Source organism: Nerophis ophidion, linkage group LG19 (genome assembly GCF_033978795.1).
Source record: "Nerophis ophidion isolate RoL-2023_Sa linkage group LG19, RoL_Noph_v1.0, whole genome shotgun sequence".
NCBI lineage: Eukaryota > Metazoa > Chordata > Actinopteri > Syngnathiformes > Syngnathidae > Nerophis > Nerophis ophidion.
In genome coordinates, this window is record NC_084629.1 from 46,040,365 (window position 1) to 46,050,364 (window position 10,000).

At 43.8% G+C, this 10,000-nt stretch overlaps 1 protein-coding gene across 1 annotated transcript in view; it reads left to right on the forward strand.

Moving 5' to 3' along the window:
* Nucleotides 1–10,000, forward strand: part of LOC133538476 (neuroligin-4, X-linked-like) — a 130,759-nt gene that overhangs the window by 467 nt on the left and 120,292 nt on the right. The gene's annotated exons all lie outside the window — the stretch shown is intronic.

A 10,000-nucleotide genomic window follows, 5' to 3' on the forward strand; every position in this document is an offset into this window, starting at 1 on the left:
GGAGGACTCCCGGGGAGTGTGCACGGTGGCGGGGGGGGGGGGATTTGTCCTGATAAATGGAGCGTTATTCGGCGGCCGTGCGCGCGATCACCGCCGGAATGTTAACTAGCACCTTGGACAGCGCGGGCTGATCACCTCCACGCTGCTGTCGCCTCCGTGCGCGTGCGCGTGACGAGACCGGATTGATGTTGCGCTGTCTGCTGGGCGCGCGCGTCCGCGTGTGTGGTCATTCTGCCCCCCGGGGTCTTTAGAGTGAGATACAGCAGCTGTGTGCGCGCGTGCGCGTGCGTGCGTGTAGTGAAATGGAGAAGGTGTGTGTTTGTGTCATTGGACAAGAGGGGGGGGGGGGGGGGGGGGGGGTTTGGGGACGACACCTGCTCCTGTTCCTGTGCTTTGGAGGCATAAACTGCACTTTGTGTGTGTGTGTGTGCGTGCGGGTGTTGTTGACGTTCTTGGTATTTCTACCCTTCTTGAGGCGTCAACAAGGAAAAAGTACCTTCCAGATGAGGACCTGTGAACAAGTTCATGGTCCCGATACGGAACAGCCATTGCGTCTAAGAAAGAGCCAAAATACCAGAGTCCGTGAACATTGCTCCAAAGCCTAGGCGCCGATCCAAATGCCGAGTACCCACGCGGGTTTTGATGGCAAATTCACCATGTTGAACTCTAACTTAGAATAATAATAATTCACCTCTGTACAATATCCTGCCCTAATACCTTTCTCTGCAATACTACCCTTCCAGTGCAATATTTATTACTTCGGTACTCTTGTCTTGTTCTGTATATTTTCCAGTATTTTGTATTTCTGTAGTGTTTTGTGTATTGTACAGGATTGCTTGTTATTTTTATTGGATAGTAGTCTGTTTATTTCAATTAATTTTTCCTCCTCCGACCTCCAAGGACAAAGCTAAGAACTATGGGAGACCGGGCTTTCTGCTCCGCCGCTTTCAGTCTGTGGAACGCTCTCCCCGACCCCCTGTGGGCACCACAGACTGTGAATGATTTTAAAAAAGGCTTAAAAACCTTCTTTAAAAAAAAAAAGATGTACCGTCCATATGAGGACCGGTGAACAAGTTCATGGTTCGGATACGGAAAAGCCATTGCGTCTAATCGAGACCCAAAATACTAGTGTCCGTGAACATTGCTCCAAAGCAGAGGCGCCGACAATGCCGAGAACCCACGTAGGATTGATGGCAAATTCTGTCTCACCGTGATATCATGACGGTATCGACGACTGCGACGCACTTCTTGTCGGGATCCCCAGCGAGAACATTCAGAAGATAGATGGATAGCTAGTACTTTATTGATTCCTTCAGGAGAGTTCTGTCAGGAAAATTAAACAATAATTCTGAAGCTGCGATACATACAGAATAGTGCTGCTGTACGGAAATACGACCATATCACCCCAACTCTCAAATCCCTTCACTGGCTTCCTGTTCCACTCCCAAAGTCTCCCTACTAACCCACCAGTGCCTCCATGGAGATGCCCCCCTCTACCTCAAATAACTACTCACCCCCCAAATCTTCCACATGACACCTCTGCTCTAAACAGGCTAACCTCCTCCGACCTCCAAGGAAAAAGCTAGGAACTATGGGAGACCGGGCTTTTTGCTGCGCCACTTTCAGTCCGTGGAACGCTCTCCCTGACCCCCTGGTGGCACCACAGACTGTGAATGATTTTAAAAAAGGCTTAAAAACTCTTCTTTTAAAAAAAAAAGTACCGTCCATATGAGGACCGGTGAACAAGTTCATGGTCCCGATACGGAAAAGCCATTGTGTATAATAGAGACCAAAAATACCAGAGTCCGTGAACATTGCTCCAAAGCATAGGCGCCGACAATGCCGAGAACCCACGTGGGATTGATGGCAAATTCTGTCTCACCGTGATATAATGACGGTATCGAGGACTGCGACGCACTTCTTGTCGGGATCCCCAGCGAGAACATTCAGAAGATAGATGGATAGCTAGTACTTTATTGATTCCTTCAGGAGAGTTCTGTCAGGAAAATTAAACAATAATTCTGAAGCTGCGATACGTACGGTATAGTGCTGCTTGGATCTGTGGAACGCTCTCCCTGACCCCCTGGGGGCACCACAGACTGTGGATGCTTTTAAAAAAAGCTTAAAAACCCTTTTTTTAAAAAAAGTACCGTCCATATGAGAGCTGGTAAACAAGTTCATGGTCCCGATACGGAAAAGCCATTGCGTCAAGAGAAAGCCAAAATACCAGAGTCTGTGAACATTGCTCCAAAGTGTAGGCACCGATCCCAATGCCGAGCACCCACGCGGGTATTGATGGCAAATTCTGTCTCACCGTGATATAATGACTGTATCGACGACTGCGACGCACTTCTTGTCGGGATCCCCAGCGAGAACTTTCAGAAGATAGGTGGATTGATAGTACTTTATTGATTCCTTCAGGAGAGTCCCAAAGTCTCCCTACTAACCTACCAGTGCCTCCATTGAAATGCCCCCCTCTACCTCAAATAACTACTCACCCCTCAAATTTTCCACATGACACATCCTTTCCAAACAGGCTAACCTACTCCAACCTCCAAGGAAAAAGCTAGGAACTATGGGAGACCGGGCTTTTTGCTGCGCCACTTTCAGTCCGTGGAACGCTCTCCCTGACCCCCTGATGGAACCACAGACTGTGAATGCTTTTAAAAAAGGCTTAAAAACTCTTCTTTAAAAAAAAAAAGTACCGTCCATATGAGGACCGGTGAACAAGTTCACGGTCCCGATACGGAAAAGCCATTGCGTCTATAAGAGAGCCGAAATAGTAGAGTCCGTGAACATTGCTTCAAAGCATAGGCACCGATCCCAATGCCGAGCACCCATGTGGGATTGATGGCAAATTCTGTCTCACCGTGATATAATGACGGTATCAACGACTGCGACGCACTTCTTGTCGAGATCCCCAGCGAGAACATTCAGAAGATAGATGGATAGATAATACTTTATTGATTCCTTCAGGAGAGTTCCAAAGTCTCCCTACTAACCTACCAGTGCCTCCATTGAAATGCCCCCCTCTACCTCAAATAACTACTCACCCCTCAAATTTTCCACATGACACATCCTTTCCAAACAGGCTAACCTACTCCAACCTCCAAGGAAAAAGCTAGGAACTATGGGAGACCGGGCTTTTTGCTGCGCCACTTTCAGTCCGTGGAACGCTCTCCCTGACCCCCTGATGGCACCACAGACTGTAAATGTTTCTAAAAAAGGCTTAAAAACTCTTCTTTAAAAAAAAAAAGTACCGTCCATATGAGGACCGGTGAACAAGTTCACGGTCCCGATACGGAAAAGCCATTGCGTCTATTAGAGAGCCGAAATAGTAGAGTCCGTGAACATTGCTCCAAAGCATAGGCACCGACAATGCCGAGCACCCATGTGGGATTGATGGCAAATTCTGTCTCACCGTGATATAATGACGGTATCGACGACTGCGACGCACTTCTTGTCGAGATCCCCAGCGAGAACATTCAGAAGATAGATGGATAGATAATACTTTATTGATTTCTTCATGAAAATTAAACAATAATTCTGAAGCTGCGATACATACCGAATAGTGCTGCTAGGATCCTGATGAGAGTGCAATAATACGACCGCATCACAACAACTCTCAAATCCCTTCACTGGCTTCCTGTTCCACTCCCAAAGTCTCCCTACCAACCTACCAGTGCCTCCATGGGAATGCCGCCCCTCAACCTCAAAGAACAACTAACCCCCCAAATCTTCCACATGACACCTCTGCTCCAAACAGGCTAACCTCCTTCGACCTCCAAGGACAAAGCTAGGAACTATGGGAGACCGGGCTTTCTGCTCTGCCGCTCTCAGTCTGTGGAACGCTCTCCCTGACCACCTGAGGGCACCACAGACTGTGGATGCTTTTAAAAAGGCTTAAAAACCCTTGTTTTTAAAAAAAACAAAAACATTTCTATAGATATATGCATACTATTTCTAGCTATTTGGCTGTTCTACTTTTTTTAAAGTTTTTTTTTATCATTATTATTATTATTACTATTATTTATTTATTATTTTAATACACTGTAGCACTTTGAGGTAGCTTGCTCGATGTGAAGTGCTTTTTACAAATAAGATGGGACGGCGTGGCGAAGTTGGTAGAGTGGCTGTGCCAACAATCTGAGGATTTCTGGTTCAATCCCCACCTTCTACCATCCTAGTCACGTCCGTTGTGTCCTTGGGCAAGACACTTCACCCTTGCTCCTGATGGGTCCTGATGAGCGCCTTGCATGGCAGCTCCCGCCATCAGTGTGTGAAAGGGCGAGTGTGGAAATAATGTCAAAGTGCTTTGGGCTCCTTAAAAAGGGGTAGAAAAGCGCTATACAAATACAACCCATTTACCATGGAAAAACAAAGCCAAAATGGCACGGACATATTTAGTAGTGAAGTCACAAAGTATTATTTTTTTTTAACATGCCTCAAAACAGCAACTTGGAATTTGGGACATTCTCTCCTTAAGAGAGCATGAGGAGGTTGAGGTGGGCGGGGATGGAGGGAGCTGGGGGTAGGAGATAGTGCTGCAAGGGGTTCTGGGTATTTATTCTGTTGTGTTTATGTTGTGTTACGGTGCGGATGTTCTGCCAAAATATGTTTGTTACAAATAAGCGCCACACTGTGAATCCACACCAAGCAAGAAAGACAGTGTTAAAGTTGTCTATACGGCCACCCTCAGTGTGACCTGTATGGCTGTTGACCAAGTATGCCATGCATACTGGATATTGTTCGATAGGGCCGGCACGCAGAGGCAGTGCCTTTTAAGGTTTACTGGCGCTCTGTACTTCTCCCTACGTCCGTGTACCACTCTGCACAGCAGCGTTTTAAAAAATCAAACATTTTACTTTTCGAAACCGATACCGATAATTTCCAATATTACATTTTTAAGCATTTTTTGGCTGATAATATTGGACTGCCGATATTATCGGCAGATAAATGCTTTAAAATGAACGCTAATAATGTTAACTGGCACCTATATACCGATAATATCGCCAGTCCGATAATATCGGACATCTGTAGTAGCAACGACTCCAGACAGAAAGCGAAAGCAGATCGGGGAAGTTCCTATGAAAACACCGCATGTTACATGTCGACAGCCAACGAAATCCCAGTTCTTTGTGGTTTTGCAACAAAAAAATCAGGATGCAAAGTCGGGCGTCCATGCAGGGGCACAACGAGCTGAAAGTGGAAACAAAGTCAGTTCAAAAGTAAAGTGGCACACTTTGTACAAAAGAGAAATCCTTCCTGGTAGTTTGCTGGACACTGACCTCATTTATTAAACCACAAATAAATAGCGTTTTTATTTGAGCCAAAAGTGCTGCCAGTGACGTCAGAGCGACGACACCAACTGACTTTCTAGTGGAAACTACCCTATTTCCTTGAATTGCCGCCGGCGCGCTAATGAATTTAAAACCTCTTCTCACTCCGGCACTTACCAAAGGCATGCGGTAAATTTAGCCCTGCGCTTATAAATTTGAGTGTGATGTAAGGATACCATCATGAAAAGCACATTTAATTAAAAAAATGTTATTATGGTCTTACCTTTACTTATAAATGAAGTCCATGCGCAGCTCCTTCTGATCAAAAGCATCAGTATCTTGTTTATAGAAGTCTTCCTTATCTTTCTTCAGGTTTAAAAGTCTCTCCGTCTCGATGGAGATCTTCCTTTATTACCTCCTGCTTCGATTGAAAGTCCAGTTTAGAAAACCGTTTTATTTTAGATATGTAATCCTCCATGTTAAAAGTGCAAGCAAGAGGAAAAAATAAACAATGGCTGCTTGTTGTCACTTCTTCTGCAGCCGAGTAGTCGCAAGAAGGATCACTAGCGCCCTCTACCACCAGGAGGCGGGAGTCATTTAATGACTCATATTTGACACACGCAGCTACGGTATATTAATAAAACATAGCTGCTTACTGTTCTTTTTAGCATATTCAATAGCTTGGACCTTAAATCCTACTGAATAGCTCTTAATCTTCTTCCCTTAATGCGATTTCAAATTATTGAAATCAGCCTCCATTTTGAAGATGATGACAGGTGAAGTGTCACTCGTGACGTGACGAGTTTGACCCGGCGGAATTTCTAGACATGCGCAATTAGAAAAAATATTTTGCGAAACGAGTTTGACCCGGCGTTAATCCTGAGCCGGCGGTAACGCTAAGCATGTGCTAATTATTTTGCGAAACGAGTTTGACCCGGCCGTAATTCTAGTCAGGCGCATACTATATACCCGGCAGCAATTCAAGGAAATACGGTAACTTTTTTTTACTTCCTTTTGGAGCAAAATCCTCGTATTGTTATTAAATATTCTCATCGTAGCACATTTAGCACTTGGCCGCCCTGCTGACATAGCCTCAGAAAAGTAGCATCAGATTTAGCGCCCGCCGGAGCACCCACTGGCAGAAATGTAGATTGGCGCCAAAGCTCCAAAGTTAGGATTTTTTTAGGTATATTTAATGTGCGTACAAAAGTAAACACAGACAGGTGCAATATAGGATAAAACAAGACGGCAGCTAAAGAAGGACTTCTCTATTCATCCCCAAAAAACCCGCCAGGTGAATAATAATAGACTTTATGTGTAAAAATCACTTTACATTGAGTAAACAACCTCAAAGGGCTACAGTGTATCAAAAGAATAAAATACAAATAAAAAGATAATACAAAGTAAATAAAAATTAAAGCTGCAAGCAGCGATGGACGGGACCGAATTTTGCTGGTGTTTCCTGCCTTTACCCATTCAACATATCTTTACCTGCACATTACCTACCTTGCCTGCATCCTGGGGTCACACTCGTGCTTCTTTCTTTCACCCATACACGCTGGTGCTTCCTGCCATCACCCAGACAACATGTCTTTACCTGCACATTACTCACCTTCTCTGTATCCTGGAGTCAAACTGGTTCTTCTTTCTTTCACCCAGACAACATATCTTTACCTGCACATTACCTACCTTCTCTGTATCCTGGAGTCAAACTGGTGCTTCCTTATTTCACCCAGACAACATATCTTTACCTGCACGGTACCTACCTTCTCTGCATTGTTTGGTCATGCTGGAGCTTCCTACTTTTAAGTGGCCATCTTGAGATGGCAGCAGCGCAGCAGCATCAGCGCAGCAGTTATTCGAAGGCTCGTAAAATCAAAACCGGAGGAGTTAGAAAAACCTTTTGCGCAACTTTTAATCAAAAAGGTTCAATCTCTCTCCTGTGCGAGTTTGAAGCCGACACAACAAACGCGCTCAGAGGAGATAATGTTTGAAAAAAGGTGACGGGTTTTTACAAAGCTTTTGTTTTGAAGGGGTAATGGCCAACTTCCTGTTGATTTTTCCTGAAGGATGTCAATTAATGAAATGTAGGTCTAAGTGAGACCTACATAGAGGTGTTTGTTTCATGTCCCTACGACATTTCTACTGGAAGTTATAAGCAGTTTTGTCCGTGTTTTCTTTCCAAGAGCAGTTTTATCTGTGTTTTCTTCCCAAGAGCAGTTTTGTTAGTGTTTTATTCCTAGGGGCACTAGAAAGCAATTTTGAGTTTTAGGGTTCGTTTTTTTTTTTTTATTAGATCGCAATTTTCACCAGTCCTGATGTGTGTGTCCAGTTTGGTGAGTTTTGAAGCATTTTAAGGGGGTCAAATTACAGCTCAAAAAGGCAAAAATGAAATTTTTTTAGGAAACTTTTGTTTTGAAGGGGTTTTTGTCAACTACTTGTTGATCTTTGCTGAAGGAGGTTAGTGTATGAAATCTATGTCTAAGTCAGAACTACATAGAGGTTTTTCTTTCATGTCTGTACGACATTCCTAACGGAAGTTTCAAGCAGTTTTGTCTGTGTTTTTTCCTAGGGGGTGCTAGAGCGCAATTTTGAGTTTTGTGTTTTTGATTAGATCGCAATTTTTGCCAGTCCTGATGTGTGTGTTAAATTTGGTGAGTTTTGAAGCATGTTAAGGGGGTCAAATAACAGCTCGAGGAGGCGGTGGTATAAAAATAATAAAACCTTAGAAATAAAATAGGGTCCTCCGTCCCAAAGGGACATTCGGTCCCTAATAAAAAATACAACAGCCTAATAGTTAGAACAAGTATGCATATATCTAAAAAAAGGCTTTATTTATTTTTTAGAATAAGAGTTTTTAAGCCTTTTTTAAAAAGCATCCACGGTCTGTGGTACCCTCAGGTGGTAAGGGAGAGCGTTCCAAAAACTGGGAGCAGCGGAGCAGAAAGCCCGGTCTCCCATTGTTCGTAGCTTTGTCCTTGTAGGTTAGCCTGTCCGGAGCGGAGGTGAACGGCTGATTTTACGACTTCCGGTGCTGACGTAAGACAACCCGCGTCCAATATCTGACCACAGGATGAACAAATACACTACGGCACTAAGACTACAGTGGTCATTAACAGTTAGCTTCTGCAGTAAAGTAATGAATTTTGTCATAATTTTGCCAAGTCAAATCCAGATTATTATTATAGTATTGGCAAAACTTTAATGTTTTCTTATAAAATTGTGACTTTTGTCGAGTAAAAATACGACTCTTTTCATAAAATTGCCAAAATGTTCCGCTTTTCTTGTAAAATTGCGACTCTTATTGAGTAAAATTCCGACTTTTATCATAATATTGCACAAATGTTCAGTCTTTCTTGTCAAATTTTGACTTGCGTTGAGGTAATTTACGACTTTTATTACAACACTGCCCAAATTTTAAGTTTTTCATGAGAAAATTGTGACCATTGTCTTTTGAAATTCCAACTCATTTTTTAAAATAAGTTTTATGTTTGCATACAAACTCTGTTTCCATATGAGTCGGGAAATTGTGTTAGATGTAAATATAAACAGAATACAATGATTTGCAAATCCGTTTCAACCCATATTCAGTTGAATATGCTACAAAGACAACATATTTGATGTTTTTGCAAATAATAATTAACTTAGAATTTCATGGCTGCAACACGTGCCAAAGTAGTTGGGAAAGGGCATGTTCACCACTGTGTTACATCACCTTTTCTTTTAACAACACTCAATAAACGTTTGGGAACTGAGGAAACTAATTGTTGAAGCTTTGAAAGTGGAATTCTTTCCCATTCTTGTTTTATGTAGAGCTTCAGTCGTTCAAGAGTCCGGGGTCTCCGCTGTCGTATTTTACGCTTCATAATGCACCACACATTTTCCATGGGAGACACTCTTTTTTTACGGAGCCACGCTGTTGTAACACATGCTGAATGTGGCTTGGCCTTGTCTTGCTGAAATAAGCAGGGGCGTCCATGAAAAAGACGGCACTTAGATGGCAGGATATCAATCAATCAATGATTATTTATATAGCCCTAAATCACTAGTGTCTCAAAGGACTGTACAAACCTCAACGCAAACTACAACGACATCCTCTGTAGGCCCACATAATGGCAAGGAAAACTCACACCCAGTGGGACGTTGGTGACAATGATGACTATGAGAAACCTTGGAGAGGACCACATATGTGGGGAACCCACCACCCCTCCCCCTCTAGGGGAACTGAAAGCAACTGATATTGTGAAAGTTCAATCCATAGTGGCTCCAACACAGCCGTGAGAGTTCAGTTCAAAGCGGATCCAAGACAGCAGCGAGAGTCCCGTCCACAGGCAACCATCCCAAGCGGAGGCGGATCAGCAGCGTAGAGATGTCCCCAACCGATACACAGGCGAGCGGTCCATCCTGGGTCCCGACTCTGAACAGCCAGTACTTCATCCATGGCCATCCGACTGGACCCCCTCCACAAGGGAGGGGGGGACAGAGGAGAAAAAGAAAAGAAGCGGCAGATCAACTGGTCTAAAAAGGAGGTCTATTTAAAGGCTAGAGTATACAAATGATTTTTAAGGTGAGACTTAAATGCTTCTACTGAGGTGGCATCTCGAACTGTTACCGGGAGGGCATTCCAGAGTACTGGAGCCCGAACGGAAAACGCTCTATAGCCCGCAGACTTTTTTTGGGCTTTGGGAATCACTAATAAGCCGGAGTCTTTTGAAGGCAGA